Source organism: Dermacentor variabilis, chromosome 4, assembly GCF_050947875.1.
Source record: "Dermacentor variabilis isolate Ectoservices chromosome 4, ASM5094787v1, whole genome shotgun sequence".
Lineage (NCBI taxonomy): Eukaryota > Metazoa > Arthropoda > Arachnida > Ixodida > Ixodidae > Dermacentor > Dermacentor variabilis.
The window spans coordinates 118,929,963-118,951,127 of NC_134571.1; the positions used below are offsets into that span (position 1 = coordinate 118,929,963).

A 21,165-nucleotide genomic window follows, 5' to 3' on the forward strand; every position below is an offset into this window, starting at 1 on the left:
CACTGCAGGGCAAAGGCCTCTCCCATACTTCTCCAACTACTCCGGTCATGTACGAACTGGGGCCATGTTGTCCCTGCAAACTTCTTAATCTCATCCACCCACATAACTTTCTGCCGCATCCTGCTACGCTTCCCTTCCCTTGGAATCGAGTCCGTAACCCTTAATGACCATTGGTTATGTTCCCTCCTCCTTACATGTCCTGCCCATGCCCATTTCCTTTTTTTTGAATTCAACTAAGGTGTCATTAACTCACGTTTGTTCCCTCACCCAATCTACTCTTTTCTTGTTCCTTAACGTTACACCCATCATTCTTCTTTCCATAGCTCGTTGCGTCGTCCAAAATTTGAGTAGAACCCTTTTTGTAAGCCTCCAAGTTTCTTCCCCGTACGTGAGTAGTGGTAAGACAGCTGTTATACACTTTTCTCTTGAAGGATAATGGCAACCTACTGTTCATGATCTGAGAATGCCTGCCAAAGGCACCCCAGCCCATTTTTATTCTTAAGTATCCGCCCACAATTACTGTCTTTCATTACACGTTCTCTTTCATTACCATCATTCAGCAAGCAATCGAAGGTACATTCGCTTGACTCTGTATGACGTTCTACTTGAAATACAACGTTGTTGGATCACACGTGGCTCATATAGCTGTATATTGATTGTAGTTGTGAACAGATGCATACTATATTGTTGTACTTGAATTGTCGTTGTATATTATGTTACCTTTACTTGTCAATGCCCAATGTAGTAGGCAAATATTGCTCTTATTTTCTGTAGTTGTGCATGTATGACGTGTATGATAATTTGGGTCTTGTACGAGAATATTTTGCGGAATGAGGGCTAATATGGTGCTAGAGGCCTACTCAGCTAGGTGACTATATAATGTCACCTTTCGGCCCAAGCAGCGTGACAATCATAATTTGTAGCCAAATAAATAAATAAATAATAAATGCAGCTCGAGAACAGAAACTGCACACGAGAAACAATATTTTGTAGCTGCCACAAGATATGTCGATGCAATCCCATAGGCAACAAAATTTGTAAAAGCGGCAAAAATAATGTCGACTCCCACGGAATAAAAGTTCACCAAATGAAAGCACACACAAACTGCGCGCGCAAAAGAATAACCTGATTGGCGCAAAGATTGAAGCGCATTTACATAAGCATCATCACCTATATAGGCTGCAGAAAATGCGTCCAATCGCAAGCAACAGAAATTCTCGAAAGACTGGCGGACACATAATGCGCATTCAAAAATGCAATATGTCACTGTTTCGAAAACTTTCGGTCTATTTTTGTAATTGTGTTGTGTGTTTTTGTAAACGAGAACGTTATGACATCGTACTGACGAATAAGCAGAAACAAACAAGCAAACAAACAAACATTCGCGAAAAACACATGTTCTGTTTCTGTTCTAGCGATTTCAATCCATTGTCGTAATAATCTGCAGATGATTCACTTTCCCATTTACGATGAGAAATAACTTCGGAAAAGCAATCCAGTGCCAGAGTGTACCTGCAGGTTGCCGGCAGGGAAACGTAGGCACTTATTTGTACAAATATATCCCTGAAGAAGGTATGTTCTTGTACTATATGTATCAGGCTATCAAAAGTGTTCTTCGCTATTTATTAACTGGCAGTCCTGCGATATTATCGTTTGCGTTGATATATATATATATATATATATATATATATATATATATATATATATATATATATATATATATATATATATATATATATATTGGCACGCACTAGTTACGCTAGAGGTCGAGGAAGAAGAAGTGTGCGTGGTAGCTGCTGCAAACACGAACTGTAAACGGCTGTTCGCTTAGAACTGACTGACTGGCTTTTCCTCTCGTGACAAACTGGTGGAGGTGCTGGGTACGCATCCATCGTATGCCTACGGGTCCTGAACCAGCAGCTACCACGCACACTTCTTCTTCCTCGACCTCTAGCGTAACTAGTGCGTGCCATTAATGGCACGCACTAGTTACGCTAGAGGTCGAGGAGGAAGAAGTGTGCGTGGTAGCTGCTGCAAACACGAACTGTAAACGGCTGTTCGCTTAGAACTGACTGACTGGCTTTTCCTCTCGTGACAATATATATATTCAGATTCATATTGCATTGGGGAATCGCTTATTCGATATGGCATACAGTTATCTTCGCGGTAATATTGAGTGTAGCGAAGTTACGAGACTCTTCATGTGGTGAACATTTCTACACACCTAGCAATACCTGCCCACGTATGCGAATTCTTTAAAATGAGGGTGTATTTTGTGCAGCCGGAGGCGAGGCTTCAACAAATGTCAAGTGCTTTTTGTAGGGAAGCATCTGAGAGTAGCGGCTGCCTAACAAAGCACCCTCTCTTTAAGAGCGTCTCACATATGTTTGATCTGGAGCAAATTCATTGTCGCCTGACGCAGTCATATGAGCCTGTTTACTTCCCGAATATTATCCGGCGTGCTATGCACTTGTGTTCAGTTTCTTAATGGGAAGCTTACGTTTGTGAGTCACGCCTGTTTTTGTGGTGTAGCTCAGCATCCCATCGATTTCGTGGGGAAATGATGACGATGATGATCTATTGTCATCACGTTTCAAACGAGGAGGTGAGAAATAGTCGCCTAGCTTGCTTGAGTTAATCAGGTGTTCTGTACATGCGTTTAATTCTAATATTTTCGTACTCATCTTCGTAGTCTTTTTTTCTCTTCCTCAAAACTTCTCCATCGACCTTCTACCCCCACCTATGACTGTCACGAATCAGGTCGTATCGATCTTCTGCCTACTTTTGTTTACACCAATACTCTAGACCTGTCTTGCTTATCTCGACTGCTGATGGTTTGAGGCTTTAGTGCACTTTAAATCCAAGCTCCTATGGAAGGTATACGTTACCTACGGGTCCCGCTTGGTGAATATCTTCGCACGTCATTAGGATGAGCTGAGCGGTCTGCGGATGTCTGCTGCAGCAGACACATTCATTTTAGGTGTGGTATGTTTTTGTCCTTAGGCAATCGGCTCACATCTCGATAGTAAGGTACTTTCCTTCGTGTTAGCGCAATTCTTTCTCCCAATTTCTTTCTTCACATTTCTGTAAATCCTTATGTTGTTTTTGTTTCCATTCTTTGCATCCAGTTTACTTCCTCTGTTTCTCTTCCTTTTTGACCACTTGTCGTAGTCGATTCACTTTCAAAAACCCTTTCAATGGATGGATGGATGGATGGATGGATGGATGGATGGATGGATGTTATGAGCGTCCCCTTCAGAAGAGGGCATTGAGTTGCCCCGCCAAGCTTTTTCCATTATATTATCTAATGTCCTACCAAGGATAAAAGAGAAAAAAAATAGAAGAACAGAACACTATGAACTCCCACAACCAAATTTTCCTACCCCCAAGTGCGAACGTTGCTTTTGTATGTCTCCAGTTTTTGTCGTTTCCATACTTTTCCTTCTCCAATCTTCCAATCGCCTCTTACTAATCTCTATTGCAGACATGTTTACTTTTCCACTGCTCTCGCTGAAGCCAAGGGCTTCAAGGACCACTGTGGTGCCTAAATCGGCCGCTGGGCAGACGTCTTCACATCCTAGTAAAACATGCTCCATCGTTTCTCTAGCTTTACCACAGCAAGCAGATGTTTCTTCTTCCTCCTTATACCTCGCGTTATAGGTGCGTGTTGTAAGGCATCCAGATCTCGCTTCGAAAAGTAATGAGTTTACCTTTGAGTTAAAAATTATTTCTTTCCTGATTTCGTTTTTTCCTCTTAAGTAGTTACTCATGGCAGGTTTCTTCTCCATTGCCTCCACCCATGAGATTATTTCAGCCTCTTTGACTTTCTGCTTGACGTTCTCTGTTGCTGTGTTTCCCACACCACATACCGTATACTTCTGATAAGCTTCCTAGTCCTTTTCCTCCACTGTGAATCAATGTTTTTCCTGTACAGGTACATCGACACTCGCCCAGCCCATTCACTTTCTTCCATATTCCTCGATCGTTCATCACAATCAATTTTACTGTGTGCTTCCCTCAGTTCAAAACTAGTCCAGCCCATATCACCCTGCAAAGCTTCATTTATAGTCTTCCCGTGAGCGTCCAATGCGAGGAGTCCCACTGAGCTTTGGTTCCCATCAAGTCCCGATTTTACCCCCGATTTCAAGCAAACAACCGCATTTGCAAAAGTAAGTCCTGATACCATTACACCTTTCCACATACCTCAGAGCACCTCGTACCTATTCTATCCCGACAGCGTTTTGTGCTTCATTCTGGCTGCATTTCTCTTCCCCTTTACTGCGATTGTCTTTTTTTCCTCTGTTTCCATATATCTATTGCCTTCGTTTATACATACACCAAGGAATATTTATTCTCTTAGCCGAGGTATTTCCTGGCCCTGTATTCCCACTGTCTGTTCACTGTTTTCATTGAATACCATTACACCTCATTTTCTAACACTAAATTTCAAACCGGAATTCTTGCTTTCCTGTCCACAGATATTAGCCACACGTTGCAAATCAATTTGCTGGTTAGCTAGTAACACAATGTCGTCCGCATAAAATAAACCTCGATACTGCTGCTCTACTATTGTACCCGCCTATTTCTATGAGAGATTAAACCCGATATTATTTTTTTCTAGCGCCCTCTCCATCCTAACCATGTACATCATAAACAGCAGTGCGGATAAAGGGAACCCCTGCCTCAGTCTCTTGTTAATATCAACTTTCTGCTCACTTCTCATCCCTTCCCATTTAACGCCAACTGTATAGATAAAATTCTCTCAAAAGCTGTAGACAATTGTCGCCTAAGCCTTCCCTTTCCAGAATATCACACAAAATGTAGCGGTCTACGTTGTCATACGCTCCTGTAATGTATATAAAGGCCCCACATAATGGTCTGCTTTCTACCCTTGACATTTCAATACACTGGATAAGAACAAATAAGTTATCATTCAGACTCCTACCTGTTCTGAAGGCATTCTGCAGTTATCCCAAAATGGCATTATTATCTGCCCATGCTTGCAGCTTTAATTTGATTGCCTGCATTGCTAGCCTGTATACTACCGATGTAATGGTCAACGGTCTACACGAGTTAATTATATCTTTCTCCCCGTTACCTTTATAAATTACATTCATTCTACTTTGTCGCCAACTATCTGTTATTCGTTTTTTTTCAACAAGCACACAACTACCGCCATCCGCAGTCAAGAATGAGTTATTCCGGTTTCGGTTGGCGGCCGTGAGTGAGGGGGACGACAGAGGTGAACGAGCCAAGCTAACTGAGTGCTTGGCTGGTTCCAGGATGGCATTACCTGGTGCACAGCGCCGAAACACGTGCCTCAACCCTTACCTAGCCGGTGAAAATTTTCGGAGTGTCATCATGTGCGGCATACAAGATATTTAATAACAACCATACTGTAACAAGGTCAATGGGTGCTCTTGAGACGAACGTCTGTGGAGATAAAAGAACGAGAACTTCAAGTAAAGGAAACAATTTCACACTACCGAGAATATGTCTGCCACGTGCGATAACGAGTGACCAACGAAGCCTGCAGGTGTTATCGCGAAAACATGTGCTGATGGTCTGAGTAGACATATTTTTGAAAACCCCGGTTGAGCAGGTAACTAAGTTATGTTGAAAGGCACAGACTACCATTATAATCTGTCTTGTTTTTGCGACTAATCTTACTAGGCCAACTATATTCTTGGGCTGCCAGCTAAAGGGTTAAAATACTAGTTTTTAGCAAAACGACCAAGCGCATCTCGGGCCTCTAAGACACCGGACGCTCGACGGGCGTTGGCATCTCGTGCTGCTACGATCTTCGCAATGCTGCGCATTACGTAGACGTGAACTACAGTTGAACGTGGCAATTCTTCGGAATATGCAATTGCATTCCTAATTAAAGGCTACAATATCATTCAACGTTTTGAGTGCATCGACTCGTGCGTATTTGCTTCGTTCCACTGCGTCATTATTCTTTTTTGTCACAGAAAGCAAACTATGGTTCGCTTGAGTAACCTTAAAGCGATACTTAAAAATGCTTCGCAAAAATTCACAGAATGGTGTCACTCTTACGCGGCGTCGCCTACCAATCGTCTTGGCAGATATTTTTTTTATTCCTTCAAATTTGACCGCCATTTAAGGAAGCAGAGGGTTCTGCTTCTGACGGCATATTCATTTTCCTCTTCAAGATGGAGGGCCATCTCATTGAGCTTATAAGAACGTATCTTAACTCCAGTTGACGGAACTGGTTTAATAGATCCTCTTTCCCGAACAGACTGACAGTTTGGAGGCACCATGTGTTTACGAGAATTGCGATAACCTATACGTTATAACTGTGGCAGGCAGGACATGCGAGGGAACGGTTCAACAGTGTCCTAAGTAAGCCGAGCAGCGTTGGTCGGGCTCTGGACGGGAAATTCTGGCTTGACTACGCCTTCAGTGACATGGAAGCTCGGGCAGACTGTGAAAGTTGAGCACCACTTTCAGCCAAAAATACCTGCCAGTAAGAAATTGTGCTTGATAATTGATGTTTTGCCGCCTTTTTTAATTCTCTCACTGCAAGTTGTGTATGCTAGAAGAAGGTACATCATCTGTCAAGAAGCGAGCTGCTTGTCGGTAAACTGCGGAAGTATCAAGAACGGCAGTTTTCTTTTAATGAAGGAAGCTAAATGCAACAGCTGTGTCCACCAGAGCATCAAATTCCCATGTAGAGCATGTCAGCAGAGCGAACAACTGACAGTCATCCTAGCGAGTAGGGGCGTCTCGCGGAGTCACGCGCTCACACAACCCTAATTGTGCACTACACAAACATTGTTCGTCTAGACGTGGCGACTATAGCACCATACGCGAACGATGAGCCAATGCTGCTCGGTAGCACTGTTTCTGCACGCGGCCGCTTTCCCTCTGTTCTGAACAACATCGACGGCTGACGGTCGCACAGTAATCGTTTTACCTGCCATCTGTGTTTGAAAAAGCGAAAATCAGAGCTCTGCAGAGTGTAAGCGGACGCGCAAGCTCGTCGAGACGTTGTATCTTTTTTTTTCGAAGTCGCCGATAACGTCAAGAAAAGATGCTTCTGGAAAGCACGTCAACGGTGGCGCTCGGGAACGTGAGCAAAGTGATCGCCTTGCTGGTTATACTGGGATCACGTATCAAGTGTTTTGGCGCGTTGAAATATAAGTGTTGCAGCTGGTAGCCCGCCAAGCGAACCATCTGCGCGTACGTAAATTATCTATAGCGGCAGCTGCTGAGATCCGCGAGCAACCTAAGAACTCATCTGTCGTGAAACATAGTTGCGCCACAATGACTGCCGTAGCAGCGCAGGCGCTATGATGTTGCGCTGCAGCGCAGGAGGTTGTTGGGTCGATTCCGGTTAACACGGAATGCAAAAAGCCTAGCGTGCGCATGCACTACGCGCGCGACAGAAGATCCCAGGTGGTAAAAAAGGTAATCCGCACTCCCACACTACGGTAGCAGCTCTGCCGCGACTGTATTTTGGGGCACGCCGTAGTGTATTACGGCCGCACGCCGAAAGTGTATTATGGGGGATTCCGAAAGCTACAGTTTTCGGGTAGTGTAGTAAACATTTTTTTCTTCTGTATCAGAGCAAGCTTGAATTAAAGTGTATAGTATCAAATTGTACAGTATGAAATTGTGTTTCCAAGGCACTAGTCTGAAACATTCGTTTAAGAATAGACCTTTGCACTGAGGCTTCCAAGGGCGCCACCATATTTGGACTACTGGCGCCGCCTAGCGTCTGCTTGGCGGCGACGCCATACTGGACTGTCGTTGCTCAGCCTCAGCCGGCTCAGCGCTGCTGTTGCTATCAACAAACAGATCTAAAAACGTTGGTTGCTATCTACATCTGTGTATCTCCGTATCTTCGGCCTTCACAAAGTCGCCTTGCCACTTTCATGCTATTCTCACCAGTGTCGAGAGGCATCGGCTACGCATCGAGACGGAAACTTTCCTGCTGGCGGCGGCCGTACGACTGCGCGCGACTGCCAGATGGCGCCGGCAAGCGTCAGCTCAGCGCTGCAGCTGCTTTCACCCATGATTCTCTATATCTTAAGTCTCCTCAGCGTCGTTTTGGACCTTTAGTGCAAGTATCACCAGTGTTGAGAGGTGTCGCTTTACGCATTACGGCGAATGCTTTCCTGTTTTGAGCGCCCGTGGCTGCGAATCAGTCCGTGCGATTGCGGAATGGCGTCGACGTCAGCCACTGACGGCTTGTCGCCGTGAGCCGACATCGCATCAAACGGGCTCCTTCGCCGGCTGGCTCCTGTGGCCACGACGATGAGGATGTTCGCCATCAACTCCTCGAATGCCCCATATACGAGATACAAAGACAGCAGCTAGAACAAGAGCTACACTTCATCGATCCTCACCGGCCTTTCTCACTTGCAATATTGCTGGGCCCATGGCCATCGAAAATAGCACAGCGAAAAGCATTGAACGCAATTGAAAATTTTTATGCAGACACAGGCGTCCTCAACAAATACTAGGCATTGCATTGAATAATCACATGATGTCACTAAAACATTCTTCTATTTGCAATTACTAGTGCTTGTATATTACGTGTTATACATTTTTTGTTGTTGTGCATGAAATATTTTAGCACTGTAATTCTCCGTCTGTTTATATGCTCATCGAAGTCTACATCATGGCCGTTTGTGTGTGTTTGTGACTGTTTACGAACTAATTGTGGTGGAACTTGCAATTGACTTTTACACTGTGATATAGGACTGTGCTGTGGCTTTTTCAGCCTATGAAGTCATTTTTTCTTAATTTCTTTTTTCACTTTTCTACATTATATTTTTATATTGTTGCTTCTGCTATGAGAAAAGGAGTAGCCCTCACCATTGTAAGGTGACTACGTCTCTTTCTTTTATTTTCATTTCAATAAAAAAAGAGACCCAACAAGGCCAAAACTTAATTGACCCTGTTCGTTCATATTTGCATATTTATAGCCCATCTAAACAATAGGGGCTGACGATGGAGACACACACAGCGCATCTTACGTACCTCGCGTATCCGAGCTGAAGCATCGGCTCTCGATTCTCAGATGTCCGCTTCCCGTCGATAAAATGAATCGAGCAGACGCGCGACGACTCCGCAGGGAGGAATCCTCTACTATTTACATCGCTAATCCAGCGATGCTTCAGTACCGCGTCGCAAGGAAAGTGATACAACAGGTATATGATGCAGCCGCAGTCCTCTTGCAGAACATTGTGCGTGCTGCACTGCACTTTTCTTGCTGCATTGCGCTTCTTCTGGTTGTTCGAACAACCGTACACAGCGCAGTGCTGCTCGGACGTTCGCATAGCCTGTGCGGATAAGCATAAAATCGCGAAAACGTCGTGCAGCCAATGCGGGAACTGCGCGCGTGACAGTCCAGCAAGAGATGGCAACTATGAGGCGCTAGCTACTCTCGCTACCGGGGGCCTGATATCCGTTTCCCACTCTCTGGTTCGAGGCTTCTGGTGCAAAGGTCTATTGAAAGACATATCTAAAGAAAAATTTTGTAAGAAAAAATAATCAGTTATATACAAACGTGCATGTTGCTTTGCGCACAGAAAAAGGAACAGATGCAGACTGCATTTTTCTGACGTGAAAAATATATGCAATATTCCCGCTAATATCGGCTTTCAATGTAACAAATTTCTCGATGTATTGAAACATACTCTAAGCCTAATAACTAGCCTTAGTACAATGCTGAAGTCGCCTCACAGCTGCCTTCTACCAAAAAATTTTTGCTCTCGCTGCAGCTGCCGGTAAGTAGACCCGTCCGAAGCACTTTTACACCATCAAGATAAGAACTGGGATCAGTAGGATACAAAGGATATCCTGAGGTCAGCACGCGTCAGCAATGAAATGCTTCGGAGAAGAAAGTGAATCTGCACGAGACCTTCTCTCTCATATTTTTCCGGGGCGTTTCGCGCATGCGTGAGTAACCAGATAAAGAACCGGGTATTTCTGGCTCTCGAAATCTTTCTTTCCATTGTTACTGCGCCACTACGGTACTACGGAGAAGGACGCGCTTTACTCCGTTTTTCTTTAACCGAGCTGCCCTACATGACAGGCAAATAAATAATCCGAAGTAAGCTCACTATCCATTCCTGCTTCGTGGTGCCGCGCCAAAGCATTGCGATGAAGTCTGCGAGGCCCGATCGCTCGATATCGATTCGATCTTGGCAACTTTAGAGGAGCGCTCATCACGCCGACCACACCCATGCTCCGGAGACGCTTTTAAAATAACCGCTCGAAGGAAAGAAAAAGGTACTTTCTTTATATTCCAGTAGATGGCACTAGCTGCCCCAGGGCCGAAGCGAGAGCGGGAAATTACGAACTTGCCACCGCCTATAACTGGTTATTGATGGAAACGGCCGTTGTAAAAAATAACAGCTCGTAAAAAATGGGTTTACTTAAGAAGCATTTCTCTCCCTCTGGAACAGAGGCCCCTCCTGCATCAAAACATTTGCGGCGTGGCGTTACACCTGCCTGTCCGCATTGCAATTGGTTAAACATTGCATTACCACTTGCGTTTTACTCGCCCAACTTACAAAAAACAACACTTCATCCGAATCATATCGCGCAAGAAATTTCGCTCGTTAGCTTTAAATTTGCGTAATACTGGCTTTAACATCTCCACCAACACCAAGAAAAGACGACTTTTCAACAGCTGAACTGAAAAAAAAAATTACCGACGATTACGTTACTTCCTAATGCGAAGTTTGAGCGCAGCAAATAAGCTGTTTCACCTTTTCGATAGATTGAGGCAAAGAAATCGAGCAACACATGTATGCGCTATCACAGAATTTTTTTTTTATTTTTCACACGTATTCCTTTAACAAAGACTCCACTAACAGTTCTTGACAGTCATGAAGGAAGCTTTGTGGTCGGAGCAATAGACTGATATATGTTCGACTTGGTACACCAATGCTTGATTCTCAAAGACGAGATCTATACAAGTGCCTCGCGAGGTTGTCACAGCCGTGGGACGCGTTACGAGCGAGAGGAACGGGATGTTCTCCCGCATAAGTGTTAGGAAATTGCTGTTTGTCTTTATGTCAAGCCGCCACCGATCTGGCTCTCTGATTGCCACCGCACAGGGCGAACGGCAGCGGCAATTTCGGCTCGGGCGGTGCACATATACAGATCCGCCGCCACCGATCTGGCTCTCTGATTGCCACCGCACAGGGGTTGCATTGAAGGAGGAGCGAAGAAAGGAATTAAGTTCGAGCCGGCGCTTTGACAACCGGAGACTCGCAGGAAGAGGGGGGAGGGGGGCGGCGTGTACACCCAGCGGCAAACGATGGGGGCAGAAGCGCGCGCAGCAAGCGGACAACACGATAAAGGGAGGAGGGAAGAGATAGCAGCGACTGACTGATGCCGCTGACGCCGATAGTGGGTCAATCCCAGCTGCGGAGTTGGTTTCAGGGACAACGAATAACCGGCGCGTCGGCAACTGAAGAGCACCCTATCCGCCACATAAGAACAGGGGGGGGACCCTTTCCTCCTCTTTCTGCATGGCGGCGACGGTGTTCTATGCAGTCACGTTATCTTGACTCTCTAGCGGCGTCAGCGGCATCCAGCGGTATCAGTCGGTCGTTGCTAGCGTTGGGGGGATGAAAGGGGGGCGGAGCTGGTTACGAGGCCGACGACGATGACGACGCGAAACCCAGGAACGGACGCCAAAGAGCTGCGCTCTAAAATGTCTAGGAAGACAGACAAGGAAGTCGCTGCACTAACTGAATTAATCTTCCGGCTTGCTCCTTCAAATATAGTAGTGCAAGCGCAAAAAGGAAACTATATAGCTATCTGTACTGCCCGTGCGTCCTGTCGGCCACGTAAGGGGAGACGATAGGTGAATGCATCTTCTTATTGTCTTCATTTACATGCCAGATACAAGGCGCAGGCAGTATGTATCTGCCATTTGCTTTTTCCACATGAACTACTAAATATGTAACTGCAAGCGCGAAAATAAATTGAGCTGTTAATACAGCAACGCTGACTGTCTTCCTTAGTTCTTCGTTCTTCTTAATTTCAATTGTTCAAAACTCGCTTTAGCTATGGACCGACTAGGTCAGTTAAACACTCATCAAGGAAAGCTTCGCCTAACACACCCACTCCAACATAGGCGGGGTATCGGTCAATATTTTATATTTATTGCGACAGGATTACTTGGGTCTTTGTGTGACCCCGTCGTCATCAGAAAACCGTGGCAGCAAAACGGCACACAAATTACGTCATCTTTATCTAACTAATTAATAGTCGCCGCGGTAAGGAGCTGACCTTCTTCCCCATGGGCCGTACAATTGCTCCGTAGCCGAGCTGCTAACCACTGCGCCACCTTTGCAACAGGCGGCAGTGGCGAATATCTTCGGGCCTGTGACCGTGGTTGGGCTCTCCCTGGCGGTCGCTTCACTAGATGGCGGCCGTGGCTCCGCCTTTCGCGTTGTCGGGACCCGCAGACGCTGTCGCCGGAGCCCATGGTCAACGATTACGACGACGACGAATAAGGTTCAACGCGCTTCAGATAGCAGCCGGACTACGACTACACGACATCCCCCTAGAATATGAGGTGGAGCTCGCCTAAGAACCCGATTAATAAATGTACGTCAACACCATGGTGCCACTTGGAAAGAAGTACTGTTGTCGCTCGGCAAAGCTGCGTCTTCGCGCTGAAGAAGTGGTGTGATCGAGAAAGAACACGCAATGCAATATGTGCGAAACACTACTTTAATTACAACTGAGCAGTGAAACTCAGCTCAGAGATCGCAATGGGGCAAGTTTGTCGTCTTGCGTTGTTGCGACCTCAAATAAGGCGCGACCGCACACTCGGAAACATAACGCGGCAGCCCTAATCTCAGCAACATATCTCAGCGACACATCAGCCAAAACATGCTTTCGCATTTACACATCATAAGAATTGCTTAGGTGTTGACGATCAATTCCTTTTGCAGTAGGTATTTTCGTTAGCCGAGGTTAGGCTCAGCTGTTTTTGTCTCATCTTAATGCTTGCTTTCAGTAACTCCTAATGTATTGCGTAATGTCAGATTTGTTTACTGGCTCCTCATCTTTGGTTTAGGACATACTTGCAATAGCTGATCCTTATTACGTCACGGAGTTACATTATATTTTGCCGGGGGCTTCGTCATAACACGTATCCGATGAATTTTGACCATTCTTACAGGATCCCGCTAAGATTGGAAAAAGCGGACTGCGGGTGCCTTACCACTGGGCAGTTTTGTAGAAATCATGTCATGTCATAAAGAGCGAAGGATTCTCAAATCAAGCAACTAGACTAAAATCGGTGGTATTCCCCGGCAAAGATATCGGTAGAGCGGCCGAATAGTAATAAAGCTGCTCAAGAGTGTAGAACAAGAAGGTCCTACAAGAAGCAGAATGCACGGAGCCAAAGCACTTCGCCGCCATGCCTTACGTCCATCCCTTTTCGCATGGACCAAAGAACGTGGCTAGCTGGTTTGGCATTGATGTTATTTTCAGCGCCTCTAACAAGCTGCAACGACTCTGCGAAGCTGTGCTTAAAAACGATAACTAAAGAAAATGTGCTCGAGCTTTGTAAGAGAAGTCAAAGTTACATGCAAAATATCTGTGTTGTACATGTTGCCAGGGTAAGCGTGGGGAAGGCGGGAGATGGAAATTGAAGATGATGAGCAAAACTAGAACAAGGTAAAAGCGGGAGACAACGTTTCGACAAGTCGACTTGCCTTTTTCAAGGCGGCATATACTTTCCTCGGCAGAGTGTATATCTAGAGTTCTTCTAAAGGGGAGATGGGCTAAGGCGGGTGGGCGAGGCAACGATCGCAGGTTTGTTAGCAGCGATTGTGTAGAATTGCAAAAAAAGCTGTGCTATTCAACGTCGGTGGAGTAATGTTGAGTAGCGCCGTGTGTCAGTCGGCAGTGTGTCTTTCGTGGAAGGGGCCTGGACCAAGGAGGTTTAAAGGAAAACTGCTGGAGTGGAAGCCAGAGTATCCCTCTACATTTACTCTGCAAAAGGGCCGCGACAGCCGAAACTTCTCAAAGCTTAGGTCGTTCTAGGTGTACTTGAAAATAAAAGCTCGAAGTTACTATCTAAGATGTTATCTTTGGCTGCGTATTGATATGATAATGTGCCATAAAATTTGAAAAAAAAAAGTTTAGGCTTTCTTCTGAAACTATTCACAGAAAGAAAGACATCAAACGGTATCTGCACGGCTAAATTAAGCATCGTAAATAGCACGGAGCGGGCAGATAGCGGTTCGTATGTCCGCCGCTATTTGATAACGTTATTTTTTTGCCTCTGGTAAGATGACAGCGTTTCGGCTTCACTTTTGAGACGGCGTCCCCACTCCATGAAATTTGTTTCCTTAAACCTCATTGGCCTCGACGATGGGGGAAGGCGGGGGGGGGGGGGGCGGAGGATTATCTGCTCCGCTGGAGGTCAGTGAGCTATCATCTCTCTGAATGAGAGAATAAATGAAGTGGCAGAAAATGGTGCTCACGGAAAAAATACGTAAATGAATCAATTTTAAAAATGAAATACAAACAAGAAATGGAGGAAAGACAAGAGACAACAAAACACTAAGCAAGCCAATGAAAAATAACTAAGTGATGTTGCCTATAGCTAGAAATTTAGTACAGCGTATAGATTCTAATGCTCCCTGTGAACAGCTTATGGCTATTGCTTGAAATTGTCTTGACCCTATGAACGAGGTATGATCGCTGTATTTTCTCTCCCGCGGAGAACGGAAATTTGACTGAAGAATGCAGAATTAAAGTTCATCAATGCTATGACGTGGTTGGTTGCTTGCCGCAATCACTTGCGAAAAACACTACAATGCGTCGGTGTTTTAGGAGGAAGCTTTAGCTAGGGGCTAACGCAGATGCTGCCTGTTTTATTACATGTAAAACACAGAAATTCGTTTGTGAGGTTAGGATATTTATGAGATTTTAGGAAATTTCTTTCGCTTCAAAGAGAATTTTCGCTTCTAGTGACTCAACGAAGAGGAATTTGAATTTAACAACTGAAAGGTTTTGCAAAAATACCCGGAACTCAGGAAGGTAAAGAGGAGTGAACGCACAGAGTTTAAATATCTGTAGATCAGCATAAAAATATATATATTGCAGTTTTGTAAGCTGCACCCACTAGAGCACATAAAGAGGAAAGTTTTGTTTAGGAATTGACAGCCTACCTTTTTTTTTTACAATGCTTACAAGGGTTTTCCAGGAGTGCTACTTACATATTAGTGGCACAGCTTCATAGTGATGCATAATGTTTCACATGTGAGAGCTACTGCTGGCACTACAGAAAAGTAGACGGGCTTATATAATTTTTTTCTGAGTTAAATGTATTATTACGTGCCGTGTAAAGTAATGTAATATTGATTTTTATTGTTTGTTTAGTTTCAGAGTTCTAAACTTGATAGTTTTCCTTTTTCTCAAGTTTTGAAATTTTCAACGCTTCTTATAGAAAGTCTACAGCCTAAATCAGGAATTCATCTTTTACAACCCCTACAGTTAAATCTATATTTTCAAGGCAACAAACGTCATCGAAATTCGTGCTGTAGTTGCTAAGAAAAACAAATTCTGTTTTCCTATGTATATCTGATACTCTTAGGTAAAGCTTCCTCTTAGTACACACCTTAAAGTACCACTCCAATAACTTTGTAAAGATGATCATTCACACTTCGGTAACCATTTTAAAAGCTGTCATTGTGAACCTGCTTTTTTTCTGACTCTTCAGCTCTGTTTTCACACGGAAATAAACACTCAAATTAGCTGAGGTTTTCCTCATGAGCAAGCCTGGAGAAATGTTTGCTAGTGAGTGATCTGTTTACTCACTGAGAAAAATTTGTGGCCCTAATAGTCATGTGACCTGCTTAAATTTATTATTTGTTGCTGTTTCTATCATTCATTGAATGCTAAAGCGTCGTTGATCTAGCACACTCAAGGCATGGTGACTCAGAGAGCCCTCCGGCGATATCGCATGGACTTGGGATAGGGTTACTGACATGGACTTCATGTGGATAATTGCACCGTGTTGGTTCGGGAAGTTCATGCCGAGAATAACGTCTCGCGAGCGCTGTTGGAGGACAACGAACGCCGCAGGGTATGTTCGGTCATGAACTGTAATTCTTGCCATGTATGTTTCAGTCGGCGTTATCAGGTGTCCTCCAGCTGTCAGAGCTACAGGGCCGTCTCAGGCAGTGTTGGCTTTCTTCAATCGGTTCGCGAATGATTCACTTATGACGGAGTAGTCGGGTCCTGAGTCAAATAGAGCGGCGATTTCATAGGTATACTTTGTGGCGCAAAATACGTTTCCCGAAAAGGGACAGAAGAAAGGAAAGAAATGCATTTTGCGCCACAAAGTATACCTAGGAAATCTAAGCACCAACTTGCCCAAGAAGAATTAAATTTAGAGCGACGACTTCGTGACCGTCGAGAAGCACGTCGTGGACGGTGGTCTTTTGCCTTGCAATACGGTTAGGCAATGGCGTGGTATCACCACTGCGTCGTGTTGTCATTGTGCTGTGACGTCACGTAGTCGGGGTTTCTCGAGGTGATGTCTGCTTGGCTTCGAGGCGACGTCAGAATGGCGGTGTTTTGTTGCGGCATCGTCGAGGGAGTTCTTCCAACGTCAACGGCGGAAGATCTTCAGCATTTCGACAAACAGCAACTGCACCTCCATCGGTTGCTGCTTTTATTTTTTCGTGCATGGGCTTTCTGACAGTCCCCGAACCGGTCCTGTGTATGGTAGGCGCTGTAGTGAAGGCGAACGGGAAGGACGTCGGGATCTCCACTGCGTTGCGGCGATGTAGTCAGCGGTGTCACGTAGTCGCTCACCAAGCTATTGACGCGGCGCTTTGACGGCGAAGCCTGGCAGTCTGGAGACGCGGTATGGGCACTGGTGGTAGACGAGGCCCACTTCTCCACAGTGGTAGCGGAGCGGGCAGTTGTCTGGAGCGCCACATACATCCGTCTTTCTCGGGGAATTGCGCGGGCTGACAGGGGGACGGGCTGGCGGTGGCGGCGGCGGTTGCTGGCAACCTAACTGCGTCGTTATCTGGCCCTAGCGCCGGCGCAGGAAAGGAAGCTTATGGTGGGCGATGATGGATGGAGATGCAGGTCATTGCTTAAGGGTTGGGCTGCGGTGATTCGGGCGTAACATCGGGACCTCCCAGTGACCGGGAATTTCTTTTTCACAATGCCTGTAGTCGAGGCCTCTGGAGCGAACATTTTACGTAGTTCTTCGCGTGATGGCCCTGAGGGTTTCTCGGAACTCGTCAAATCCAAGTGCTTGAGCTTTATACTTCGGCGTAAGCACTTGGGGGTGATATTGCCTACTGCGTACCTCTAACGTCTTTTCGAGACAGTGTTTGAGAATTCCGTAACTGTATTACGCGAGTTGAGAATTAATACAGCCAAGAGTTCTTGCTTTATTCCCCACATGACGAAACAAACTTTCTTTTCCTCAGAGATATTTGAGTCGGCATGGTGGAACAGACGCCCCATCTAGTCCGTGCAAATGACAAGGTTCTCGTTCGGAAGCTGCACTCGGGCTTCTTCTGCCTTTTCCTTGCCTACGGCTATCGTAATGGTCTGCAGGAGGCCGTTGTGAAACAGGTTCCTAGTCACTAGGGTCGACTCTTGGTTCTCAAACCAGGACCTCGCGCCAACTTCCAAGAAGGAGTATACCTGACGCAACTTTTGTTGAGAGTCGCAGTTGTTGAACGTCGCGACCCTTTCGTATGCCTGCAGCCATCTTTATGGGTTCGTCAGCCAATGATCCGCGAAAGGTCGTAGGCTCCCTGGGTTGCTATAGGGCGATCAGAGACACGAATTTCGTCATTCCGGCTGTTAGCTTGGCTTTAATCTTCATGGATATCTGGGGTAGAAGTCCCTTTAGCGGAGGTAGATTTATCAGCCTGCGGCTATCTTGATGGTCCGTCGCGATGTTGACGGTGTCATCTCGGCTTGGGCTTGCCGAGGATTTCCGTCACACAACGAAGCGCTTTCGCCAAATGTCACGTTGTAGTGAGGATGAATCTCACAGCAGCAAAAATTTGAATTATGAAACTAACCCCTCCTTGCTATAACCTGTGCCCAGAACAGGTTGCCCTCAAAGCGCAACAATAAAGGCAAAGCACAGTTGGTGATTAGGAATCTGCTCAGCAGGTCAAGCACGTCGGCCGTTACACATGGCTCGTTGTAGGTTCCAGCGTGATTGGTGGTGCCCGCGTGCCTGCCAGAAAGTACTGCACAATTCGCTGGGCGCACATTTTAAGATTGCTCAAGGTTCGGTGACGAAATGGAATAGATAGAACTATCGAAAGCATTCGAGACAAGTTCCGATACGAGAAACTACCGCAGACGTGTCCTGTGCCATTCGAATACATTTGCTAAACGTACGTTAAACGTTTGACACGTGTCAATATTGAACCGTGTAGCGAAACACACTAGAAAACACCGGAGAACAAATACATAGATCAGCAAAGCCATAATACCTTCGTTCTTGTCTGATTCTAAACTTCGTCATTGGTTATATGACACAGCGCGCGAGGCCGAAAGATTGGACGCGAGATTAATGACGGTCCAATTAAGGCAGTTGAGCTGCCACTCAGCTTGTTGTATGCTCCTGGCTCGCTAATTGGTTTATCGCTGGCCCGTGAAACAATGTCTCATCGGTTAGTCCAAGCACTAAATTATCACCTACGCGAAGATTTCGTATTCCATTCGCCCATAAAAATGTTTTCGTACGCTTAAGTAGACTCACCCGAAGCCCTAAATCTGAGTCGCGGAATAATGGGGCAGGTACCAATAACGGTAGCGTTACACGGAATATCTAAGCCTGAAACTACATGGATGACTGTTTGCGTAGAGTAGCCTATTACAAAATGTAGGCAGTTGAGCGGCTTTTCTCAAATACTTTGATCAATGTGGGGGTGGGGGGGGGGGGTTCTTTCGAGAACATTTTATTGGTATCGTTTTATCTACACGCTTACCTTTATATGCTTCTTTTTATCATTACGTTAAAGCTACAGAAAGCATTATATCTAAACGCAGTTCAATCCCACAGCAATATTCAAGGGCAGCAATTACTATCATTAGAAATTTGTATCACTCATGATCAAAAAAGATTTTCAACCGCTAATAAATGTTCTCGTAAGTAATGTTAACAATCATGTTTGCTTCAGCTTTACGGATTGAAAAACTGTCAGAATGGCTTCTGAAGTGAACGATGCGAAGCTACCGCAACTTTAGCCCCACCTTCCAGGCGCCTGTACGTCGTAACGTGTCCGTTAGCGCGTGGGACTTCATTGCACATTACCTGCATATGACTAGTACATAGTACAATACCGTAGAAATATCTACTGTTTCTTTCCTGTTCCCTTGCCAACTTCGCAATTCCTACGCGGAGTTGCGGACTTGAGACAAAGCTGCGCCTACCCTTTCCCTCCCTCCCTTATCAAGTTTTCCTCATAAAGATTGAGTAGATGCTTAAGAATGTGGATTAATTGCCGCGGAAACAGTCGTTTCTCTATGGCAGAACACATATATAAATGTTCTTCTCATCTGCCTTTCGGTCTTTCGCTTGACGCAAAATTTTTTTCACGGTCCGCTGTTGGACTAAGCTTCCATAAAATTGGCAATCAATATTTACGTTGGCCTCGACACAGAACAACTGCGTGTTCTGTGTTGACGTGCAGCATCATACGCCTGAATTAATCCAGTTAACACATTTATCTTTGTTGTATTATCTGCAGTGAGCAATTTCCTTATGCGTTCAGTCCAATGAAACCGTTACCCGCCGTGCTTGCTTAATGGCTATGGTGTTGGGCTGCTAAGCACGAGGTCGCGGGATCGTATCACGGTCACGGTGGTCGCATTTGGATGGGGGGGAAAAATAGCCGTGGTGCTTAGATCTAGGTGCACGTTAAAGAACTCCAGATATCCCAATTTTTTGGTCTCCCCCACTATGCCGTACCGCATAATCAAATCGTGCTTTTGGCTCGTAAAACGCCATAATTAATTTTTTTTAAATCGAAACCGTTTAGCACATAGAAATTGATTATAGACACTCAGATAATTCTGCTGTTAAGGTAGTTTGACAAAGGGGTGATGACGGAATTCTTCATTGCTGACTTCGCAGTTCCTAGTCATAGTTGACGCTTTCTTAATCTCCGAATTTCAGATAGCAAAATAAAAAATAAAAAATAAAGAAAGCAAATATCCAATGGATTAACTTTTCCAGAGGCGTGCAGACGTTGCGACTGGCCACATCGCACGTTTTGGGAAAACGAGACATCCGATGTGTCATTGTTAGTCCTTTTCTTTCTCCGTTACGAAGTATTGTTTCGAAACATACAAATTTATGAGGTCAAATAAGAATCAATCAACTATGGCAAAATGTTTCATCCACGCAAGCGAAATTACACATGCACAAACGTAGCTCACATTGTTGGAATGAAGTAGACAAAATGTTAAGGAATTCAGAAGGCACATGCCCCAGCAAGACATCTGAGGGCCACGGCCCTACAGCATGGTGGCTCTTTAACAAATTCGTTTTTCCTAACGTGAAGTCTTTTTATGCCACGGAAGTTTTCTTACAAAGCTTATACTTCTGAAATGCACCCACCTCCACAAAGATGTTTCTGAGCCAACCTTGAGACGCCTGAAACGAGCTTGACAGCGCATAATTGAAGCAAAGGGAGAAGAATGGGAACAAGAAGTAGGTGTACATGCAGACAAGGCTCACACCTACATCGAGACCGACGTGTTCCAGACATTTGAAAGGTCTGTTGTGAAATCCCTGCTGAGCACAGTCCTCGATTCTTTGCGCTGTAAAATGCCTGTCTACGAACGAATAATCTCTAATTGTACGCGTTAAAAAGACACGAGCTCAGAAGGCAATTGATAAAGAATGAAACGTCCATAGCAATACTGCGTGAAAGGAAAACTGGCTCTTTCGATGTCCCCCTTTAGAGCGATTGGCAGAAAAAGACAACTATAATTTCATGACGCAAATCATGATAATAAACAACAAAACAACAATGACAACGAGGACAGCGTTGAAATGTACGCGAACACAGAACTAGCTGGACTGATACGGGACGGCCAACCGTAGGGTTTCTTGCAATACCCAGTGTATCTTTTTTTCCCTACCGCATCCCTACT

At 45.2% G+C, this 21,165-nt stretch overlaps 1 protein-coding gene across 1 annotated transcript in view; it reads right to left on the reverse strand.

Moving 5' to 3' along the window:
* LOC142577912 (uncharacterized) overlaps nt 1-20,666 on the reverse strand; it is a 100,781-nt gene extending 80,115 nt beyond the window's left edge. The window contains exon 1 of the mRNA XM_075687348.1: nt 20,627-20,666. The gene's annotated coding sequence lies outside the window, so the exon portion shown is untranslated. The remainder of the gene's footprint in view (nt 1-20,626) is intronic.
* Nucleotides 20,667-21,165: the final 499 nt, after the last annotated feature.